The following is a 5,000-nucleotide window of genomic DNA, read 5'->3' on the forward strand; positions in this document are numbered from 1 at the left end:
GCAAGGAGACATTGCTTTTGCTAATTCGAATTGAAAGGTGATATCAAATCGGTCTATTTTCGGCGTCATATACATAGTTAGCAGCTCCGTATCAAGGTCATCATCAATATCGTCACTATCATCAATATCGATATCGTCACTATCATCAATATCGATATCGTCACTATCACTATCATCAAAATCGATATCATCAATAAAATAATCTTTAGGCTTGTCATCCGGGAACTTGTTCGGAAATACCGTAATGAAAGGAACATAGGGGTTTGTCGCTAGGTATTTGACCAAATAGGATCGTCCAGTTCCTATAGAACCTATCACTAAAATACTCCTAGAAGGGGATAGGGCTAAGCGGAGCGAAAAGGGTTTTCCATGAGATGGGAAATGAAAACTATTAGCCCCACACGAGGTTTGTGAATAAGTAATTGTCTGATAATGAGCAAGGAATATCCGTCTTTCTGCTAAACAGGATCCATTGAACTCATAATTCATTATATACTTGTCAACTAAGTATCGTAAGTAAATTGATCCCGGTTGTTCAATCATTTGATAACCAGAGTCATTCTTTGATAAATGATCACTATGAGTCAGACTCAATAGAATTTGATCAATCCTTTTTTCTGTCGTTAAGGTGGAGAACTGAACCAAGAATTCTCTTTCTTCATCATCAATCGAATCACTGTTCGCGACCCAGGATTCTATTTTCTCATCAATCCAATCACCGTTCACCTTTTTTCTTTTTCTTATCAATGAATGGATCTCTTTACTTGTACGACTTAGATGTCTCGTATTTCTCGAAAAAGTGATTCGATTGATGGGATTTGGTATGATACTTATGAGATTGATGGGATTTGATATGATACTTATGAGATCGATGAGATTGATATTCAAATATTTCTTCCTAGAACGTATTGATTTGACCCCACAAGCGACCAATAGCATGTTGCCACCAAAAGCAAAACCCCGTATTTCTTCCAGAGAATCTCCTAATTGTTTCAGAACAACTAGAAAGAGATTCTTTAACCAGAAAGAATTCAGTTCAGATGTAGGATACCCATCCAAAAGTTTTCGCAACTCAATCATGTATGATGGAATCATCAAAGATTTGATCTTTTCTAACTCTGTCTGTAACTCACTAGAGGCTTGGGAAACAAAGAGAAGATGTATACGAACGAGATATCCAGCAACAAGAAGAAGGGAAAAGATTGAATAGAGGAACTCCAACTCCCGAGCATTTGTTGATCTCAGATGTGTCCATATCAATGGAACGGGTGACTCATTATTTCGATGAATCATTTCTTCGGACAGAAGAAGATTCTGTAAACACTCCCTCGAAATCTCACTTATCAGACTCAAAATCTCACTTATCAGAGTCCATTGTGGAAGAATCTTCTGAGGAATTGGCCATGATATATCTGATCCATGCATAATATCATGAAAAATGGATACAAATTTGTGACTGCTACTTAGTATCGACAATGGGTCTGAAAAAGTATCTAAAAGGGTGAAATTTAGATATTTGCACTCTGTCAAAGTAAGGAACCATGGCATATATGTTTGGAACGGATTCCATTTTGTTTGGAACAGATTCCATTTTGAGAGATTTGAAAAAGCACTATCTCGTTGAAAGGTTCTATACATCTGCCGTTTCTCAACGCATTTCTTTAGAGAAAGACTCCGTTTTTTTTTCCTCTTTCCGGATGGTAAATATTTCTCAGAACATGGAGTGTGAATCAAACCCATGTTTGAATTGAAACTGAGATACCGATGCAAGTTCTTCCCTTCTGAATCAGATAGATTCATATCTGAAAGAGGCTGACAATAAGTTCTTCCAAAATTGACTCTTTGTTTCTCTGTTAGAGGTGTTGCAGAAATGTCTGCGATCGAGTAAATAGCTCTACGAACGAATGGCTCGGATCGAATTGGAAAACGGAAAGATTTGTACAAGTTATACGTTTTGTCACCACTTTGTGGAAAATCTTTAGGTATGAATATGTTAGATACCTGTGACTCGATTGGTGAAATAGTCTCTCTCTCCAAAAAAATATGTTTTTTTTTACCGACGCACGAAGAAAATATTTTGTTGCGAATGAACAAGGTAGTGAGGAATTGTCCATATGTAAGATCATAATTATTGATACGGGTCTTTTCCACATAAAAAGGGAATCTTTTGTTACAATAGAACCAGAAGTGATTTGGATCATTCAAGAATCGAAGTCGATTTGCTTTATAAAAAGAAGATATCAATGAACTTCTATGAAATGGTTTCACGGGATTCAGCCAATTGTCTCGATCATGGAATATCATTGAGAAATAGGAATCCGTGTTATCAAAGGATTTCCTGCGATTATTTCTAGTATAGAATGAGTCAATCATCCACTCTGGTATCTTTTTGAACAAAAATGGTAATGTTGTTCCTCCATTGATAAAGAATTCCGGTCTTTGGGAAGTATCATGATCATCCAATAAGAAGGGTTTCAATTTATTCAAATGAACGATTTGAACACCTATTGATTCTAACAACTGATTGCGGAGTTGATCATTCGGACCTTTCAATTCACGGATGTGGATCTCGGACCTATGAATGGGGATATTCCCGATACTCACAAAGAAAAGGGGAAGTGACTTGGACAAAAAGGGAAGTGACTTGGACAAAAAGGGAAGTGACTTGGACAAAAAGAAACGAAGTGACTTAGACAAATTTTGTTTGTCGATAGCCTCGGACCAATCAATCGAATATTGATTAATACGTAACCGATCGAACACTACTTGAAAACGGTTCTTCTGTTCAGAAACGAAATGTTCCAAATGTTCCTGGAAATTCTTGCTCTCATTGGACCATTTGTATCTATATACATCAGGATCCCGATTCATGGATCTCTCGGTTCGAGAAAAAAGAGGATCAAACCATTTCTTCTGACTCTTTTTCAAATTCGATAAATGTTGGTTGATCGTATATTTCATTATAGTTATATGATTCAGAGTATCATTTCCTATTTGATCCCTTTGAATTCCATATTCGAAGTTGCGATCGGATCTATTCATTAAAAAGAATCGATTAGATACATTTCTTATGTACCCATAGGTGCTATATTGGATTTGAATCAGATTTCGGATCAATCTATATTGATTGACTGCCTCCATTATGTTGTTGCTAGCAAATACCGCTGTTTTTAGTTTTGGATCTTCCAAATCATTCCCGCAGTAGATCCGGACCGATTTTTTTCTGATCCTTCGATAAAAAGATTCATTCTCTTCATAAAAAAGAGGAGGTAGAACCAATAAAGATTTCTTTTTCGATTCATCTCTGGAGTTGAATACCTCATTCAAGAATTTTTTTTGATCCAACCCGTAGGAATCAATAGAAAAGGCAAATCCCCTATGATACACCAGATCCGGCTCGGTTATTGATAGAGTGAATAGATCTGCCATTTCTTGAAATCTCTCTTCTGATTCAAAATCGTGGTGTAACGTGTATCCCCTTTTGTTCCGGTCATGGAATAGATGAAATAAATCAAAAAATGGATTTTTGTTCAAGAATGAAATCTTATTGGAACTGTCCATATCCGGTTCATCCTTCGGAACCATATCACATCCCGGATCTGATGAAATAGGATGAATTGAGACGGTATTTTGTAAATACATAATTATCTTGAATATATCAACCATTTCTTTATTTTCCAATCGCCTGGAAGGGACAAAAGAAACATCTTGTTTTTTCTTCAAAAATTTCTGATCTCTAGTGGACCTCTCAATAGGATTCGAACCCAGATGAAGTTCTGACCATCTGTCAGAGAAAAAAGAACGAATTGATCTTGTAGGATTCCCAAGAAATTCTTCGATTTCTTCCGGAAGCAGATGATTATTCATCTGCTTCTCACGTTCCGTGAATAGCCGGGACATTGAGGAAGATCCAAAAAGGCATTTCGGGAATCGATCTGATTCTATCTCTGTTCGTTCCGTTTGAAGAAAGGAAGGATCCCAAAGAATCGATCTTTCTTTTAGTTGCTGAATGTCTGTTTGATCGATCAATGTGGGATATTCTGAATCCTCATTTCTAATGGAATCGAAATGATCTATGGATTGATCAGAAGATCCTTTCAATTGGCTAGAATCCCTTACTTGAACGAAAATAGATCTTGTGGAATCATATTGAATATTTGACAATACATTCCGTACCTTGCTAAAAAACCGATCCTTGTTTACCAACCACACATTGTCTAACCAAATCAAATTCTCTCTCGATACGTTCCTCAAAAAATCCGATTCGTGCTGATTCTTCCCCCAACTAACGAAGAGATCTTGGCGGAATTGCCACATATGAAATTGAACACAATTTTGCAAAGAAATACCCCACTTGTTTCTCGAGAAGAGATGGGAAACATGCTCAATATCATTTGATTGAATAGTTGCCTCAGCTCCTTGTTGTTTGAAGAAACCCTCCCCTTCAATTGGTCTTTTTTCACGAAAAGCAGACATGAGATAACAAATCAAGTCTTTCCCTAAGATTTCGAATAGCTGTCCCAAATTCAAGTTGATTATGTTTCGCTTCTTCCTCGGAGAAAGACGATCAAACAATTCCCAATCATGGTCCTTGCGGATCGGATCATCCGTATAGGATAAAAAAAGAAACTCCAGATATTCGCTATCTTTCTCTTTGAATGAGATCTTAATTCCAGCTACGGTTTCATTAATTCCAGCTACGGTTTCATTAGATATCTTACAACTAGAATCCCTCTTTTTTCCGATCCGGTTCCTCCACCACCGCGAACTCCGGTTAGATTCAGGCATGATACACTTTTTATTTATTGGGAGAACCCAAGTACTCTCTTGCGGATCCATGAAACAACTCTCAGAAATCTTTTTCCCTTTTGGAAGATACAGGAACGAAACAATCAACCTATTGATATTGGAAGACCGAAAAGATTCTTCCAATGTCTCATTTCTGGGTCCAATGGAATTCACATTTCTGGGTCCAATGGAATTCATAGGTATAGGAAGAA

Source organism: Musa acuminata, unplaced genomic scaffold (genome assembly GCF_036884655.1).
Source record: "Musa acuminata AAA Group cultivar baxijiao unplaced genomic scaffold, Cavendish_Baxijiao_AAA HiC_scaffold_143, whole genome shotgun sequence".
Lineage (NCBI taxonomy): Eukaryota > Viridiplantae > Streptophyta > Magnoliopsida > Zingiberales > Musaceae > Musa > Musa acuminata.